Here is a 20,937-nt window from a genome sequence, read left to right as displayed (position 1 = left end):
AACCTTCAGGAACAACAGGCAATTCATAATCATTGGGAGAACCTTCATCATCACTATCATCAATAATAGCATCTTCAATAATTTCATTCTCTCTATCCCTAGCAAGTTGTTCCTCAAGAAATTCACCTAATGGCAAAGTGGTATCACACACAGAAGTAGTTTCATCATAAGTATCATGCATAGCAGAAGTGGCATCATCAATAACATGCGACATATCAGAGTTCATAGCAGTAGCAGGTTTAGGTGTCGCAAGCTTACTCAAAACAGAAAGAGAATCTAGTGCAGAGTTAGATGGCAGTTCCTTACCTCCCCTCGTAGTTGAGGGATAAATTATAGTTTTCGCATCTTTCAAGTTCTTCATAGTGAACAACAAATATAAATCCCAAGTGACTTAGAGAACAGAGCTATGCTCCCCGGCAACGGCGCCAGAAATTAGTCTTGATAACCCACAAGTGTAGGGGGTCGCAACACCTTTCGAGGGTAAAGTATTCAACCCAAATTTATTGATTCGACACAAGGGGAGCCAAAGAATAGTCTTAAGTATTAGCAGTTGAGTTGTCAATTCAACCACACCTGGATAACTTAGTATCTGCAGCAAAGTATTTAGTAGCAAAGTAGTATGATAATAAAGGTAACAGTGGCAAAAGTAAAGATAATACTTTTGTAGTAATTGTAACAGGAGCAACAGAAAAGTAAATAAGCGAAGCACAATATGTGAAAAGCTCGTAGGCATTGGATCAGTGATGGATAATTATGCCGGATGTGATTCCTCATGTAATAGCTATAACATATAGGGTGACACAGAACTAGCTCCAGTTCATCAATGTAATGTAGGCATGTATTTCGTATATAGTCATACGTGCTTATGGAAAAGAACTTGCATGACATCTTTTGTCCTACCCTCCCATGGCAGCGGGGTCCTAGCGGAAACTAAGGGATATTAAGGCCTCCTTTTAATAGGGAACCGGAATAAAGCATTAACACATAGTGAATACATGAACTCCTCAAACTACGGTCATCACCGAGAAGTATCCCGATTATTGTCACTTCGGGGTTGTCGGATCATAACACATAATAGGTGACTATAGACTTGCAAGATAGGATCAAGAACACACATATATTCATGAAAACATAATAGGTTCAGATCTGAAATCATGGCACTCGGGCCCTAGTGACAAGCATTAAGCAATAGCAAAGTCATAGCAATATCAATCTTAGAACATAGTGGATACTAGGGATCAAACCCTAACAAAACTAACTTGATTACATGGTAAATCTCATCCAACCCATCACCGTCCAACAAGCCTACGATGGAATTACTCACGCACGGCGGTGAGCATCATGAAATTGGTGATGGAGGATGGTTGATGATGACGACGGTGACGAATCCCCCTCTCCGGAGCCCCAAATGGACTCTAGATCAGCCCTCCCGAGAGAGATTAGGGCTTGGCGGCGGCTCCGTATTGGAAAACGTGATGAAACTTTCTCTCTGATTTTTTTCTCCGCGAGACGGAATATATGGAGTTGGAGTTGAGGTCGGCGGAGCCTCAGGGGGCTCACGAGACAGGGGGCGCACCCAGGGGGTGGGCGCGCCCACCCCCGTGGACAGGGTGTGGGGCCCCTGGTCTTGATTCTTTCGCCGGTATTTTATATATTTTCCAAAAAGTGCCTTCGTGGATTTTTAGGACATTCCGAGAACTTTTGTTTTCTACACATAAAACAACATCATGGCAGTTCTGCTGAAAATAACGTCAGTCCGGGTTAGTTTCATTCAAATCATGCAAGTCAGAGTCCAAAACAAGGGCAAAAGTGTTCGAAAAAGTAGATACGTTGGAGACTTATCACGGCGCCACAAATCACATCACTGGCGAGCTGGAGAAAGTGACCATGCGTGAAAAGTACCGTGGCAAGGATCACATCCGCACTGCTAGTGGAGAAGGTTTGAAAATTAGCCATATTGTTCATTCAATTATCAAAACCCCTCATAGAAAAATTCATCTTAGAAGAATTTTGCATGTTCCTAGTGCTTCAAAAAATCTTGTTTCTGTTCACCGCATTGCCATTGACAATCATGTCTTTCTGGAATTTCACCCTTTCTTCTTTTTGATCAAGGATCAGGCAACGAAGAAGGTGCTATATCGAGGTAGATGCATTCGTGGACTTTATCCCTTGATTCCGGAGATTAGAAGATTGAATAAACAAGTGTTTAGTGCCACCAAAGTGTCTTCAACATGATGACACGATCGTTTAGGACATACATCTTTTTCATTAGTTGAGCGATTGCTTAGGAAAAATAAGCTCCCGTATGTTCGAGAGCGCGATGTTGAAACAATTTGTGACTCATGCCAAAAGGCTAAAAGTCATCAATTACCCTATCTAGTTTCTACTAGTATTTCTACCAAACCATTGCAACTTATCTTTTCTGATGTTTGGGGTCCTGCCCCCTCCTCTGTTGGTAGACATACATACTATATGAGTTTCATTGATGATTATAGCAAGTTCTCTTGGATCTATCTTCTCAAGAAAAGATCTAATGTGTTCCAAGTTTTTCTCAATTTTCAAGCTCTCGTTGAACGCCAGTTTGATAGTAAAATTCTTGCTCTTCAATCTGATTGGGGAGGGGAATACGAGAAACTAGATTCTTTCTTCCAAAAACTTGGAATCTCCCATCATGTGTCTTCTCCGCACGCTCACTAACAAAATGGATCTGCTAAACGCAAACACAGACACATTGTAGAGGTTGGCTTAGCTCTTTTAGCTGGCGCCTCCATGCCCCTCAAGTTCTGGGATGAGGCGTTTCTCACTGCCGTTCATATCATCAATATGCTTCCTAGTCGTGTCATTAACAATGAAACTCCTATTGAAAGACTCCTTCACACCAAACCAGACTACACCTCTCTTCGTTTGTTTGGGTATGCTTGTTGGCCTACCCTTCGCCCATACAACAATCTCAAACTCATGTTCTGCTCCAAGCAATGTTTTTTCTTGGATACACTGCCAAACTGCCTCGATATTCCTACAGATCGGGTCTACATCTTTCGTGATGTAGTCTTTGATGAAACAAATTTCTCGTTTTCCGATCTTCATCCCAATCTCGATGCACTACTTTGTCAAGAAATTCTTCTCCTCCCATCTAGCCTCACTGGTCTTGATCAAGGGGAAGATAATTGTGTTGATAAATTGATGACTAATTCTGATAACCATGCACTTGAGCTTTGTGATGATGGAGATGAAAACTGTGAAGAAAATGGTGCAAAAATCGCCCAAAACATTGATGAAATCAGCCCCAACATGTCACATTTTATGTGTCCAGGGCTGGGGCATAGATCCTCCTCGGGATCGGAGTTGTAGCAGCCCAGCAGCGAATCTGCCTCGGGATCGATGCAGCAGCAGGACCACAGCCCACAGGAACCCATGTTGCCTGCCATGCGCGCCTTCAGTGACCCAACGCCCAGCACGCGACACCCCTCCACCGGCTCGGGCGCGTCCTCTGGCGCGCACAAATTAGGTGCTGACGCGTGAAGCCTCTGGCCCACAGATGGGCCCCGCCACTATGTCCGACGGCAACCAACTAGTGCCGCACCCAGTCGACAAGAGGCAGGCATGGAGTCCCGCGCTGATCCGTCTGGCGGCGCGCGATCTAGCGTGGATTCTCCCAGGCCCATGCCATCATTACTCCATGACATGCCTTCGGTGGCCCTGCAGCCAGGTGGGGGATCTTCTATGCCGGTTGTAACGCAGCTACTGCAAACTACTGCCACAGAAAATCCCATGGATTCCTTCCCTGGTGCGACAGGAGCGTTGGAAGGATCTGCCTCGGGATCAACCGGTGCAGCGGCTAGATCTTCTGTGCCAAGCAACACTGCAGCAACATCTATTCCTCCGCGTACATGCCTACAGAAAGGGGTAACAAAACCTATCAATTATAAGCAAATAACAAAATTCGGTTTGGCATGTTCAACAGGTGAGCCAAGTACTCTTGAGGAGGCACTTAGTGATACACGGTAGAAAAAGGCTATGGAAGAAGAATGCATGGGACTTCGAAAAAATGAAACATGGCATCTAGTTCCTCCATAGCAAGGTAAAAATTTAATTGATTGCAAGTGGGTTTTTAGAATCAAGAGAAAGTCTGATGGAACTATAGATCACTACAAGGCCAGACTTGTTGCAAAAGAATTTAAGCAGCAATATGGGATTGATTACAAGGACGCATTTAGTCCTGTTGTGAAAGCAGCAACCATTCGTCTTGTATTCTCCATTTCTGTTTCCAGGGGGTGGAGTATTTGACAGACAGATGTACAGAACGCGTTCCTTCATGGTGGTCTAGAAGAGGAAGTCTACATGAAACAACCTCCTGGGTTTGTAAGTAAAAGCAAACCATTTCATGTGTGTAAACTTGACAAAGCTTTATATGGACTGAAGCAGGCTCCTCGCGCATGGTACTCACAACTCAGTCAGAAGTTGAAGACACTCGGTTTCATTCCTTCTAAGTCTGACACGTCTTTGTTTATCTATAATAAGTCAAATACATCCATATTTGTCCTTATTTATGTTGATGAAATTATTGTCACAAGTTTGTCAGATGCAGAAGTGACAGGACTGTTGAAGGATTTGAGTGCTGAGTTTGCTCTTAAAGATTTGGGAGACTTGCATTTCTTTCTAGGGATTGAAGTCAAGAAACATGGAAGCAGCCTTCATCTCTCCGAGGAAAAATATGCCAATTATCTGGTAAGAAGAGTTGGGTTGCAAGGGTGTAAGTCCTCACCAACTCCATTGTTTAGTGCAGAAAAATTAAACCTTGCAGAAGGAGAACCTTTGAATCAAGAGGATAGTACGAGATACAGGAGTTTAGTGGGAGCACTTCAATACTTAACTTTGACAAGACCTGACATTTCCTTTGCTGTGAACGAAGTGTGTCAGTTTCTTCATGCTCCCACCAAAACTCATTGGACTGCTGCAAAGCGCATAGTGAGATATGTGAAAGATACTATGAATCTTGGCCTTACTTTCAGCAAGTATTCATCTACTCTTGTTAGTGCTTTTTCTGACTATGATTCGGCTGGATGTATAGATGACAGACTCTCCACTGGTGGGTTTGCAGTATTCTTTGGTCCAAACTTGATATCATGTTGTGCAAAGAAATAAGCCACTGTGTCAAGGTCCAGTACAGAAGCTGAGTATAAGGCACTGGCAAATGCTACAGCTGAGATTATTTGGGTTCAGTCCATGTTGATGGAGCTTGGTGTGAAGCGCACTCAAGCCCCATGCTTATGGTGTGATAACCTTGGTGCTACCTATTTATCTGCTAACCCAGTGTTTCATGCTAGAACAAAACACATTGAGATAGATTTCCATTTTGTCAAAGAAAGAGTTGCTAACAGGCAATTGGAAATTCGCTTTGTGCATTCACGTGATTAGGTTGCAGATGGATTTACAAAGGCATTGCCCACAAGGAATTTTGAGGAGTTCAAGCGTAATCTCAACTTGACAAGGTTGTGATTAAGGGAGGTTGTTAAACTACACATATCGTGACCCTACGTGATAAACCTTCGGTCCTCATGATGTCAACCGAACCTAGATAGATAGAGATAGTTTGTTCAAATATTATGTTATCATTGTAACTAGATATCTCTCTATTCTATCCCTTGGTCTCCAAGATGTACTCGATCCCATCTGTAAGCTAACCCAGGGAGTTGCGCCCTGGCTATATAACACGCAGCTATCACCCAGAGCTAGGGTACGACATTCTCTCACACTCTCGAGGACTAAATCATGGGGCAGGTTCTGTTTCTGCAAGTGTTGAGGATAGTACAACTGATTTGTGAAGCCTGCTGATACCTACACTCTCAAAAAATCCAAAAGGAATGAATTTAAAGGTAACCCCCTTCCCCTCCCCTTTAGCATCTACAAATAGGTTAAGGAATCCGGAAGTTTTAAAATGAAGTACGAGTAAGTTTCAAATATTACAAGCTTACATGCTAACTTATACATGATTTTTCTACACTCATTCGAAAGACAACCATAGTTCCATGAGTTTGTTGTATGAGATGTCACTTCAATTATGGCTGACCTTGTGGTACGATGACTATTCTGTATCTTTCGTTTTCTTCAACTTTATACATGATGTATTGTGATATCATCCATAGTTGGCTTGATCATATGCTACAAATGCTTTGGTTCATGATCTTAGATGTCTTTGTTCTTGTAATTTGTTTAGTTGCTTGATTCTCAAAGGTTTACTCCAAAAGTAATTTCCTGATGTTTCCCTTGACTACATGTTGTGAAACAAATGTAGGCCTTGGAGAAAGTTGTTGCAGATGCAATTACAAATGCTTCAAAGAAAATAGAGCATATCCTTAAGAATGTGAGTAACAAACATTAGCCACCACCTTTTTTCTCGGTAAAGAGACATTAAGAATATATTGTGATGCACACTTAACATATTTTTATTTATCCAGGTTACAGATTGCCAGTCATCAGGGGGGTATTTGCTGAAACCTGAACTAGAATTAGAAAACTCTAATCATGCATCTGGCAGTGGAAGGTACTATTTTTCTCCTGCAAGTTCAATTCTGTGCTTCTTGATTAACCGGGCATTTCCTTCATGATGCCCTCTCCGTAGTTTTGTGTATAGTTATTTTCTGCATGTTTGCTACTTCCGCCCACAAGCACCTCAGTATCCAACTGATGTATCTAACAGGACTATTGATGAGAACATCGAAGAAATTGCTCCAAGCTTAAGCATATATGATCCTGATATTGAGAAGATTGAAATTGTGGGCTCCCCGGTTTCAGCTGCAGGAGACGAAAAGGTCAATGGCAGTGATGGCAAAGTAGGTAGCTCTAGTGAGAGTGGAAGTGACAGTGATAGCAACAGTGACAGTGGAAGTGATAGTGTCAGTCAGAGTAGAAGTGCTGGAAGTGGCAGTGGAAGCAGCAGCGACAGCGATAGTGATGCTTCATCAAGAAGCAAAGAAGGATCTGATGCATTTGTGGATATTACAAGTGATGATAACAAGCCAGATACAACACGTAGGAAAGTAGCACATGAACTGAAGTTGTCTTCCTCGCCAAGAGATTTTCCAACATTTGATGGTGATGATGAGCAAATTGATATTGGTACAAATCTGGATTATAAGAGCACATCATCACACATTGATCTGAATAATTTGAATGTCTACAATGATGAGCCGGCATATGCTGCTGCAACAAGTGAGAAATTTGGTGCAAGCAATGTAGACATGCCATTAGAATTTCCAGGAAGCGAAAACATGGTGAGTACCAGGTTAGATCCAAGTATAGTTGATGGCGAGTATCCTAACAAAATATCTTATGAGGACAATCATTTTGATGACCCCTTAGCAGGGAGTAGTGAGAACTTACCTAATGAAGAAGCTATTTAGTTCATGGAGCAACATGGTAGCAGAAGAAAGTAAACCACAAAGGATGGAACAAACCATGTGCCCACAAGAATATCAGAGAAAGGTGCGAAATCCACCTTGAAAAGGTTTCCGGGTAATGAGAATGCTATTACAAAGCCAGAAAGTGCCAAAAAGGCCAAGGTTGACTTTGCCTATTCAGGAGCTATAGGTTCTTTATCAGCACAGAGATAGAACTTGCCTCCTGACAAACATATCAAGGTCAAGCAAGGAGACGGGGAATGTTGGACGGGACACACATATTGAGCTACAGGTACAAGATATTAGTCCTATGTAAGGAAGGCATGTGACTCCTGGAGATCTCCAAAAGATAAATCAGAGCCAAAATCAGCCCATCCCAACTCACTCCAAGGGAAAACAAGAAAATATCATGAAAACAAGCTCTAAGAAGAAATTAGATAAGGTGCAGAAACCTTTGAATAGTATGGATGACAGCCCTGGAAATGTCAATTTTGACAACACTGATGATTCTGCTGCAAGAAAAAGGGGTAGGCATGGGGGATCTTCTCTTGATGGGAAAAATCACAAGCGCTCAAAGGATCCTAATATTGATACAAATCCCATGAATTTGACCAAAGGTGTCAGAGGAAATGTTAACCACAACATGATGATGTCTCTTCCTGAATGCACTGAAACTAATGGCAAGCCACCAATTTTGCAAAGAAATAGTGCTGAGAAATCATCTCCAAAAAAGGTGCTCCAGAGAGAGCATTTCTGATCTCAAGTTGGGTGAACATCGTGAGCTTCCTTCTGAAAATGACAATGGGAGGACAAAGAAACAACTTGAGAGAAATAGTTCTTTTAAGTTGCTTGATGGTAAAGCAACTAATGTAGATAATTTCTACCCCAATATGAATACCAGGAAGGTTGCTCTATCTGCTTCCCATGATCTGAGAAAACCACAACAGCAAGAATTTAATACTAGAGGTAATATAAACCAGGAAGGATTCCCAAGGAAGCCCGCCGGATACAACTTTGATAATAATAGGTCTCAGCATAGAGGAAATGTTTCACAGGGTTGGCAATTGCCAAGGATTGATGTCTAGGTTATGATTTATGAGGCTTAAATTTTCTCTTGGTAATAGAAAGAAGATGATTCAGAAGCTTATTCTAATATACTTTTGTTTTATTTGTCAGTGACTCCATTTGCCCATCAGAGAACCAGTGGGTTGAGGCCCCTCTCTTATGCACGGCTCCTATTAAGGTTGGTGTTATTTTTCGTGAGCCTTCCTCCATGTGACCTCAGAACATTTTAACATATGCTGAATAATGAGGTATCGTTTTTGTCAGTTCCAATATGCAAACTACACGACGGCTGACTATGCAAAGACCGGAAAAGGGTCCTTGAGGCTTCAGATAATAAATCAGAGGAGTGATATATCATTCACACTATTTTCTGGAGGCCTCTCAAATGTATGTACAAATGCTCGTTATTTATCTAACATGGCTATTTGCATCTTTTATATATAATATAACAACCGGAGCTTATCGCACATTCAAGCATAACTTTCGCAAACTAGAAGGCTCCTATGTATCCATGCCTAGCACAAGGAAAATCTTGGGATGAAGTAAGTACCGTTTCCTTGAATATTTGATTGATGAATGGGTATAAACTGGACATTGAAAATTTCACCTATGGAGGAAAAGAAAAACCAAATGCAAATAAATGAGAAATCTAGCTTATTCCTTTGGCCATTTCAGTAACAAAAGCTATCGGCTGGCCAACACAAAGGAGATGGAATTTCAGAGCGACAGAAACACGAAGTTAATGTCTTTCAGGTAGTTCTCATTAAGGGTGGTAGTTGTAGGTTTTATGTTCAGAATTGTTCTTTGTCATCAAAGTTTCTTGAAGAAATATGTGCCTAGCGCTTCTGTGAATTATACAGTACCATATTTTCAGGATCTTGATTTAATGTTAAATGACTTGATGCTAGATGACAGTGGACAAGTGGATATAGTACCAAGGAGGTTGCACTATTTGTCGTGACTGGACAAGGAAAAATTCAAATGCTTTCTCCTGCAGGCACCCTCATGTTCAGCCGCGACACTATGTGTGGTCAGTAATTCTTACCATGCCAATAGCATCCATGTTGTACGTCCATCGGCTTATACAGGAACTAACATCTTCATAAGGTTTGAAACAAAACAAAAGATTGTATTGAAAGAATATTACAATTGCCGAAAAATTCTTATTGTATGTGCATGGCAGAGTTCCGAATGAAGCATGATTGACATGTAACTTCTGATTAACCCCATAAGGCATATGACATAGTGTTTTATTGTGATTTTACAACAGGCCCGCCTGCTAGGACAGTTAGATGGCGCGATCCTGGTTTCATACATACAAGTTTCCTCAAGGACCTATGGCCTAATCTTAAGTAAATAAGTGCTCATAACCTTGGCCTATTTGCACATAGGCTCCTATTATTAGCTATTCATTTGTACAAATGCAAGCACCTAGGAGATTTATAGCGAGTGCAAATTCCAGGTACACATACAGGGTTGGCCATTGGCTATTTAATGGTCAAATTGTTTGGGGATGTCAGTATAGATTCAAAGCACCTCCCTATCCCAGGGAGGATTCTTTACAGCATGCCATATTTGGAGATTTGGGCAAGGTGAGTTATATGCCACTTCACCCGAATGATTTCTGCAATTTTTAAAATAAAATAAAAACTATAAGAGCATGGGGTAGAATTATTAGATTACTGATAAGCCTATGGAAGTGTTGGCTGGCAGAGGCCATTTAAGCATCCGTTGATTTCTGGTCTGTCTTATCTGCACTCGAGTTGAACTATGAATATATAACAAGAGAATGTGCATTTTATTTTTGTCATAAGAGTATCAACCCTTTTTGTCATAGCATCCATGATGCACTTTCAGTTAGGCTTAGCAAAAAGCTGTTTTCTACATAAGTTTTACAATGTTGAGTCAAAGTAACACATACTAAAAAGGAAGCAAACAAAATTGATTGCGTTCTACTTTTCGTACTCCCTCTGTTCAATTTTGTAAGTCTTTAGGACAGCTGAAATTGAACTGTTTTAGGTGTTGTCTTAAATGTCTAAAAGGTCTTACAAAAGTGAACGGAGGGAGTGAATAATACGAATTGTTCGCGGGAAATTGTTGAGATTCTTTTTGATGCCTGGCCTTAAAACTGACAACTGAACTCTTTGCTCAGGCCGAGATTGATGTCTCAAATGAATACAATGACTTTGAGCATGGTTTAGTCAGCACAACACACCTACTGGTAAATGACTTGAAGAATATTGATATGGTGATGCATATCGGAAACATCTGCTACACAAATTGTTATCTGCCACGGTAGGATCAGTTCACTGAGCTTTTGGAATATATATTTTTCTTTTTTCAGATGGAGGCGAGGATTTTTTTTTTGAGATGTTCCTTTTCCTTTTTTGGAGATGTTCCTCTTCCTTGCTTATATGTGTATGCTTGTCAGCAATTAGAGAAAAAAGGGGTGGAAGGGTTGCTTGCCAATCTGGCACCGCACAAACTTTCTATCAGGAGGCGCCACCGGGTGGCGCCCCAACCCCTAGTGTTGCTAGCCAACTTGGCTCCACGAAGCTCCCCTCGATTTGGTCCACTCCTAGCTATCGGATCAGCCATCAGACACATTTGGGTTGTTAGATCTTCACGTCATGGTCAAACTCAATTTTCACCCCACAGTCATTTTCATTGGCCAATGACTGGTGGGCTCATCTCGTGCGCTGATTGACTGGGTGTGCCTTTTCGATATCCCCGAGGGATTCGCCAAACCCCTCTGCCCGTGCCCCATGCTCGACCTCGAGAACAAGCAAAATGGTCAAACCCTAGCCGCCAAACCCTCTCGTCCCGAGCCCCGCGCCCCCTTCACCTCATGTCCTCCCCGCTCCATCCTCTCCCACGCCGCTGCCCCCCTCCCCGCTCGCCTCGACGGCCTCCTCTCCTCCCCGTTCTGCCGGCACCCTCCCTTCTCCCTGGAGCAGAGATGCCTCAGGGCAACTCCATGCACGACCCCAAACGGATGTCTGGTTTGGCCGGATTTTGTCCCTTTGGGGTGGCAATGGGTTCACCCATGTCCGCTTTTGTCCGTTGGGTCGTGTGCACCCACCGCGCGGCCGCACCCCAAATCATGTTCGTGTTGGACGTGATAAAAAAATGAAAAACTTAAATAAAATGAGTAAAAAAGTAAATAAACGCAGTTAAAAAACATAAAACATTAGTTAGGGGTCACGGCCACAAAACGGCCTAGTTTCATGGTTTGCTTAACGGCCCAGTGCCATAATTAACATAAAAACAAAATAAAAAATGTTGCCCACGTGCTCCTGCCGCGCCCCTCGATGTCGTGGCCGTCACCATCTTCAGTGGCCGCCGGTGTCGTCATCGTCGCTGACGCGGTCGACATGGGCCGGCGGCGTCCAGAGGTGGGCCAGCGGTCCATGGTGCGCGGGGGTGGACTGGAAGGTGCCAGGTGCCTGCACCACCTCCTCCCGTGGCAAGGCGTCCCGCTCTGGTGACCGTGGCGGCATGGGGCACCAGTTCACGCCCCACACTACGTGCGCCATCTCCGGAGCCGTGCACAACCAGCTCCACTGCTGGCCCACCAAATCTGGGTGGTGTTGGGGAACGCGGTAATTTCAAAAAAATTCCTACGATCACGCAAGATCTATCTAGGTGATGTATAGCAAAGACAGGGAAGAGTGTGTCCACGTACCCTCGTAGACCAAAAGCGGAAGCATTTAGTTAACGCGGTTGATGTAGTCGAACGTCTTCGTGATCCAACCGATCCAAGCACCGAACGTACGACACCTTCGTGTTCAGCACATGTTCAGCTCGATGACGTCCCTCGTACTCTTGATCTAGTTGAGGCCGAGGGAGAGTATCGTCAGCAGGACGGTGGGTGACGGTGATGATGAAGTTACCTGTGCAGGGCTTTGTCTAAGCACTACGATGATATGACCGAGGTGTGTAACTGTGGAGGAGGGCACCGCACACGGCTAAAACAATTGTCAACTTGTGTATTCTAGGGTGCCCCCATGCCCCCGTAGATAAATGAGCAAGGGGGAGGCCGGCCGGCCCTCCTAGGGCATGCCCCAATAGGGGAATCCTACTAGGACTCCAAGTCCTAGTAGATTTCCACCTAAAGGGAGAGAGGGGGAAGGAAGGAGAGGGACAGGGGGAAGGCAAGGAGGCACCCCCCCTCCTTCCTTGTCCTATTCGGACTCAGGGGGAGGGGGCGCGGCTGGACCCTCTCTCTCCACTAGGGCCCATCGAGGCCCACTAGTTCCCCGGGGGGTTATGGTAACCCTGTGGCACTCTGGTTTTATCCGAAACTTCTTCGGAACACTTCTGGTGTCTGAATATAGTCACCCAATATATCAATCTTTACGCTCGACCATTTCGAGACTCATCTTCATGTCCGTGATCACATCCGGGACTCCGAACAATATTCAGTACAACATATCACATAAACTCATAATATCAATCGTCATCGAACGTTAATCGTGCGGACCCTATGGGTTCGAGAACACATGACCGAGACATGTCTCCGGTCAATAACCAATAGCGGAACCTGGATGCTCATATTGGTTCCTACATATTCTACGAAGATCTTTATTGGTCAAGCCGCATAACAACATACATTGTTCCCTTTGTCATCGGTATGTTACTTGCCCGAGATTCGATCATCGGTATCTCAATACCTTGTTCAATCTCGTTACCGGCAAGTCTCTTTACTCGTTCTATAATACTTCATCTCGCAACTAACTCATTAGTGACAATGCTGCAAGGCTTATAGTGATGAGTATTACCGAGAGGGCCCAGAGATACCTCTCCGAAACACGAAGTGACAAATCCTAATCTCGATCTATGCCAACCCAACAAACACCTTCAGAGACACCTGTAGAGCACCTTTATAATCACTTATGTGGTGATGTTTGGTAGCACATAAAGTGTTCCTATGGTATTCAGGAGTTGCATAATCTCATAGTCTGAGGAACTTGTATATGTCATGAAGAAAGCAGTAGCAATGAAACTAACATGATCATAATGCTAAGCTAACGGATGGATCATGTCCATCACATCATTCTCCTAATGATGTGATCATGTTCATCAAATGACAACACATGTCTATGGTTAGGAAACATAACCATCTTTGATTAACGAGCTAGTCAAGTAGAGGCATACTAGGGACTATATGTTTTGTCTATGTATTCACACATGTACTAAGTGTCCAGTTAATACAATTCTAGCATGAATAATAAACATTTATCATGATTAAGGAAATAAATAATAACTTATTATTTCGTCTAGGGCATATTTCCTTCAGTCTCCCACTTGCACTAGAGTCAATAATCTAGATCACATAGTAATGATTCTAACACCCATGGGGCTCTGGTGTTGATCATGTTTTGCTCGTGGAAGAGGCTTAGTCAATGGGTCTGCAACATTCAGATCTGTGTGTATCTTGAAAATCTCTATGTCCCCTTCTAACACTTGATGATGGATGGAATTGGAGCGTCTCTTGATGTGCTTGGTTCTCTTGTGAAATCTGGATTCCTTTGCCAAGGCACTTGCACCAGTATTGTCACAAAAGATTTTCATTGGACCCGATGCACTAGGTATGACACCTAGATCGGATATGAACTCCTTCATCCAAACTCATTCATTTGCTGCTTCCGAAGCAGCAATGTACTCCGCTTCACACATAGATCCCACCATGATGCTCTGCTTGGAACTGTACCAACTAACAACTCCTCCATTTAATAAAAATACGTATCCGGTTTTGCGACTTAGAGTCATCCGGATCAGTGTCAAAGCTTGCATCAACGTAACCGTTTATGATGAGCTCTTTTTCACCTCCATAAAGGAGAAACATATCCTTAGTCCTTTGAAGTATTTCAGGATGTTCTTGACCGCTATCCAGTGCTCCACTCCGGGATTACTTTGGTACCTCACCGCTATGCTTATAGAAAGACATACATCAGGTCTGGTACACAGCATTGCATACATGATAGAACCTATGGCTGAAGCATAGGGAATGACTTTCATTTTCTCTCTATCTTCTACAGTGGTCGGGCATTGAGTTTGACTCAACTTCACACCTTGTAACACAGGCAAGAACCCTTTCTTTGACTGATCCATTTTGAACTTCTTCAAAACTTTATCAAGGTATGTGCTTTGTGAAAGTCCAATTAAGCGTCTTGATCTATCTCTATAGATCTTGATGCCCAATATGTAAGCAGCTTCTCCGAGGTCTTTCATAGAAAAAGTCTTATTCAGGTATCCCTTTATGCCATCCAGAAATTCTATATCATTTCCAATCAACAATATGTCATCTACATATAAGATTAGAAATGCTACAGAGCTCCCACTCACTCACTTGTAAATACAGGCTTCTCCAAAAGTTTGTATAAAACCATATGCTTTGATCACACTATCAAAACATTTATTCCAACTCTAAGAGGCTTGCACCAGTCCATAAATGGATTGCTAGAGCTTGCACACTTTGTTAGCACCCTTTGGATCGACAAAACCTTCCAGTTGCATCATATACAACTCTTCTTCTAGAAATCCATTTGCCAAATTTCATAATCATAAAATGCAGCAATTGCTAACATGATTCGGACAGACTTAAGCATCGCTACGGGTGAGAAAGTCTCATCGTAGTCAACTCCTTGAACTTGTCAAAAATCTTTCGCAACAAGTCAAGCTTTGTAAATAGTAACATTACTGTCTGCGTCGGTCTTCTTCTTAAAGATCCATTTATTTTCTATGGCTTGCGATTATCGGGCAAGTCCACCAAAGTCCACACTTTGTTCTCATACATCGATCCATCCCAGATTTCATGGCCTTAAGCCATTTCATGGAATTTGGGCTCATCATCTCTTCCTCGTAGTTCGTAGGTTCATCATGGTCTAGTAACATGACTTCCAGAACAGGATTACCGTACCACTCTGGTGCAGATCTTACTCTGGAAGACCTACAAAGTTCGGTACTAACTTGATCTGAAGCTTCATGATCATCATCATTAGCTTCCTCACTAATTGGTGTAGGAATCACGGGAACTGATTTCTGTGATGAACTACTTTCCAATAAGGGAGAAGGTACAGTTACCTCATCAAGTTCTACTTTCCTCCCACTCACTTCTTTCAAGAGAAACTCCTTCTCTAGAAAGGATCCATTCTTAGCAACAAAGATTTTGCCTTCGGATCTGTGATAGAAGGTGTACCCAACAGTTTCCTTTGGGTATCCTATGAAGACGCACTTCTCCGATTTGGGTTCGAGCTTATCAGGTTGAAGCTTTTTCACATAAGCATCACAGCCCCAAACTTTAAGAAATGACAACTTTGGTTTCTTGCCAAACCACAGTTCATAAGGCGTCGTCTCAATGGATTTTGATGGTGCCCTATTTGAAGTGAATGCAGCCGTCTCTAGAGCATAACTCCAAAATGATAGCAGTAAATTAGTAAGAGACATCATAGATCATACCATATCTAATAAAGTACGGTTTCGACGTTCGGACACACCATTTCGCTGTGGTGTTCCAGGTGGCATTAATTGTGAAACTATCCCATGTTGTTTCAAATGAAGACCAAACTCGTAACTCAAATATTCTCCTCCACGATCAAATTGTAGAAACTTTATTTTCTTATTACGATGATTTTCCTCTTCACTTTGAAATTCTTTGAACTTTTCAAATGTTTCAGACTTATGCTTCATTAAGTAGATATAACGATATCTGCTCAAATCATCTGTTAAGGTAAGAAAATAATGATACCCACCACGAGCATCAATACTCATTGGACCGCATACATCTGTATGTATTATTTCCAATAAGTCAGTATCTCGTTCCATTGTTCCGAAGAACGGAGTTTTAGTCATCTTTCCCATAAGGCACGGTTCACAAGCACCAAGTGATTCATAATCAAGTGATTCCAAAAGTCCATCAACCTGGAGTTTCTTCATGCGCTTTACACTGATATGACCCAAATGGCAGTGCCACAAATAAATTGCACTATCATTATTAAACTTCAATCTTTTGGCTTCAACGCTATGAATATGTGTATCACTACTATCGAGATTCAACAAAAATAGACCACTCAGCAGGGGTGCATGACCATAAAAGATATTACTCATATAAATAGAACAACCATTATTCTCCGATTTAAATCACTAACCATCTAGCATCAAAAAAGATCCAGGTATAATGTTCATGCTCTACGCTGGCACCAAATAACAATTATTCAGGTCTAAAATTAATCCCGATGGTAGATGTAGAGGTAGCGTGCCGACCGCGATCACATCGACTTTGGAACCATTTCCCACGCGCATCGTCACCTCATCCTTAGCCAATCTTCGCTTATACCGTAGCCCCTGTTTCGAGTTGCAAATATGAGCAACAGAACTAGTATCAAATACCTAGGCGCTACTGCGAGCATTAGTTAAGTAAACATCAATAACAAGTATATCAAATATACCTTTCAATTTGCCATCCTTCTTATCCGCCAAATACTTGGGGCAGTTCCGCTTCCAGTGACCAGTCCCTTTGCAGTAGAAGCACTTAGTTTCAGGCTTAGGTCCAGACTTGGGTTTCTTCTCTTGAGAAGCAACCTTTTTGTCGTTCTTCTTGAAGTTCCCTTTCTTCCCTTTGCCCTTTTTCTTGAAACTAGTGGTCTTATTGACCATCAACACTTGATGCTCCTTTTTGATTTCTACCTTCGCGGCTTTTAGCATCACGAAGAGTTCGGGAATAGTCTTGTTCATCCCTTGCATATTATAGTTCATCACGAAGCCTTTATAGCTTGGTGGCAGTGATTGAAGAACTCTGTCAATGACACAATCAACTAGAAGATCAATTTCCACCTGATTCAAGTGACTATGATACCCAGACATTTTGAGTATGTGTTCACTGACAGAACTATTCTCCTCCATTTTGCAGCTGTAGAACTTGTTGGAGACTTCATATCTCTCAACTCGGGCATTTGCTTGAAATATTAACTTCAACTCTTGGAACATCTCATATGCTCCATGACTTTCAAAACGTCTTTGAAGTCCCGATTCTAAGCCGTAAAGCATGGCACACTAAACTATCGAGTAGTCATCAGCTTTGCTCTGCCAGACGTTCTTAACGTCATCAGTAGCATCTGCAGCAGGACTGGCACCTAGCGGTGCTTCCAGGACGTAATTCTTATGTGTAGCAATGAGGATAATCCTCAAGTTACGGACCCAGTCCGTGTAGTTGCTGCCATCATCTTTCAACTTTGCTTTCTCTAGGAACGCATTAAAATTCAAAGGAACGGTAGCATGGGCCATTGATCTACAACAACATAGACATGAAAAATACTATCAGGTACTAAGTTCATGATAAATTAAAGTTCAATTAATCATATTACTTAAGAACTCCCACTTAGATAGATATCCCTCTAATCATCTAAGTGATCACGTGATCCAAATCAACTAAACCATGTCCGATCATCACGTGAGATGGAGTAGTTTTCAATGGTGAACATCACTATGTTGATCATATCTATTATATGATTCACGCTCGACCTTTCGGTCTTAGTGTTCCGAGGCCATATCTGCATATGCTAGGCTCATCAAGTTTAACCTGAGTATTCTGCGTGTGCAAAACTGGCTTGCACCCGTTGTATGTGAACGTAGAGCTTATCACACCCGATTATCACGTGGTGTCTCGGCACGACGAACTGTAGCAACGGTGCATACTCAGGGAGAACACTTGTACCTTGAAATTTAGTAAGGGGTCATCTTATAATGCTATACATTCTAAGCAAAATAAGATGCATAAAGGATAAACATCACATGCAATCAAAATATGTGACATGATATGGCCATCATCATCTTGTGCTCATGATCTCCATCATCGAAGCATCGACATGATCTCCAACGTCACCGGCGTGACACCTTGATCTCCATCATAGCATCGTTGTCGTCTCACCACATATTGTTACTATGACTATCGCTACCATTTAGTGATAAATTAAAACAATTACATGGCGAGTGCATTGCATACAATAAAGCGACAACCATATGGCTCCTGCCAGTTGCCGATAACTTTGTTACAAGACATGATCATCTCATACAACAATTTATATCACATCATGCTTGACCATATCACATCACAGCAAGCCCTGCAAAAACAAGTTAGACGTCCTCTACTTTGTTGTTGCAAGTTTTACATAGCTGCTACGGGCTTCTAGCAAGAACCGTTCTTACCTACGCATCAAAACCACAACGATTTTTGTCAAGTGTGTTGTTTTAACCTTCAGCAAGGACCGGGCGTAGCCACACTCGATTCAACTAAAGTTGGAGAAACGGACACTCACCAGCCACCTATGTGCAAAGCACGTCGGTAGAACCAGTCTCGCGTAAGCGTACGCGTAATGTCGGTCTGAGCCGTTTCATCCAACAATACCGCTGAATCAAAGTATGACATGCTGGTAAGCAGTATGACTATTATCGCCCACAACTCTTTGTGTTCTACTCGTGCATATAACATCTACGCAAAGACCTGGCTCGGACGCCACTGTTGGGGAACGCGGTAATTTCAAAAAAAAATCCTACGATCACGCAAGATCTATCTAGGTGATGTATAGCAACAACAGGGAAGAGTGTGTCCATGTACCCTCGTAGACCGAAAGTGGAAGCGTTTAGTTAACGCGGTTGATGTAGTCGAACGTCTTCGCAATCCAACCGATCCAAGCACCGAACATACGGCACCTCCGCGCTCAGCACACGTTCAGCTCGATGACGTCCCTTGTACTCTTGATCAGTTGAGGCCGAGGGAGAGTTTGGTCAGCACGACGGCGTGGTGACGGTGATGTTGAAGTTACCGGCGCGGGGCTTTGCCTAAGCACTACGACGATATGACCGAGGTGTGTAACTATGGAGGGTGGCACCACACACGGCTAAAATAATTGTCAACTTGTGTGCTCAAGGGTGCCCCCTGCCCCCGTATATAAAGGAGCAAGGGGGAGGCCAGCCGGCCCTCCTAGGGCACGCCCCAATAGGGGAATCCTACTAGGACTCCAAGTCCTAGTAGGTTTCCACCTAAAAGGAGAGGGGGGAAGGAAGGAGAGGGAGAGGGGGGTGTAAGGGGGGCACCGCCCCCCCTCCTTGTCCTATTCGGACTCAGGGGCCCTCTCTCTCTTCACTAGGGCCCATCGAGGCCCATTAGTTTCTCGGGAGGTTCCGGTAACCCTTCGGCACTTCGGCTGTATCCGAAACATCTCCGGAACACTTCCGGTGTCCGAATTAGTCATCCAATATATCAATCTTTGTGTATTGACCATTTCGAGATTCCTCTTCATGTTCATGATCACATCCGGGACTCCGAACAATCTTCGGTACAACATATCACATAAACTGATAATACCAATCGTCATGTAATGTTAAGCGTGCGGACACTACGGTTTCGACAACTATGTAGACATGACTGAGACATGTCTCCGATCAATAACCAATAGCTTTATCGGTTCCTACATATTCTACGAAGATCATATTGGTTCCTACATATTCTACGAAGATCTTTATCGGTCAAACCGCATAACAACATGCGTTGTTCCCTTTGTCATCGGTATGTTACTTTCCTGAGATTCGATCGTCGGTATCTCAATACCTTGTTCAGTCTCGTTACCGGCAAGTCTCTTTACTCGTTCCGTTCATCCTGAAACTAACTCATTAGTCACAATGCTTGCAAGGCTTATAGTGATGAGTATTACCGAGAGGGCCCAGAGATACCTCTCCGAAACACGGAGTGAAAAATCCTAATATCAATCTATGCCAACCAACAAACACCTTCGAAGACACCTGTAGAGCACCTTTATAATCATTTGTTTACGTTGTGACGTTTGGTAGCACAGAAAGTGTTCCTCCAGTATTTGGGAGTTGCATAATCTCATAGTCTGAGGAACTTGTATATGTCATGAAGAAAGCAGTAACAATGAAACTAACACGATCATAATGCTAAGCTAACAGATGGGTCATGTCCATCACACCATTCTCCTAATTATGTGATCATGTTCATCAAATGATAATAAATATCTATGGTCAGGAAACATAACCATCTTTGATTAACGAGCTTGTCAAGTAGAGGCATACTAGGGACTATATGTCTTGTCTATGTATTCACACATGTACTAAGTTTCCGGTTAATACAATTCTAGCATGAATAATAAACATTTATCATGAATTAAGGAAATAAATAATAACTTTATTATTGCCTCTAGGACATATTTCCTTCAGGTGGAACGCAGCCACTGCTACATCTTGAGCTTGCGTTGGTTTTCCTTGAAGAGGAAAGGGTGATGCAGCAATTGTAGCGTAAGTATTTCCCTCAGTTTTTGAGAACCAAGGTATCAATCCAGTAGGAGGCTCCTCAAAAGTCCCACGCACCTACACAAACAAACAAGAACTCGCAACCAACGCAATAAAAGGGTTGTTAATCCCTTCACGGCCACTTGCGAAAATGAGATCTGATAGA

At 42.8% G+C, this 20,937-nt stretch overlaps 1 pseudogene; it reads left to right on the top strand.

Annotated features, from left to right (window-relative positions):
- The first annotated feature begins 3,381 nt into the window (after positions 1 to 3,381).
- Positions 3,382 to 8,485, top strand: LOC123139273 (uncharacterized; annotated as a pseudogene).
- The last annotated feature ends 12,452 nt before the right edge of the window (positions 8,486 to 20,937 follow it).

The sequence above is a fragment of the Triticum aestivum genome, chromosome 6B (genome assembly GCF_018294505.1).
Source record: "Triticum aestivum cultivar Chinese Spring chromosome 6B, IWGSC CS RefSeq v2.1, whole genome shotgun sequence".
Taxonomy (NCBI): domain Eukaryota; kingdom Viridiplantae; phylum Streptophyta; class Magnoliopsida; order Poales; family Poaceae; genus Triticum; species Triticum aestivum.
This window is presented reverse-complemented; position numbering and strand designations above follow the sequence as displayed.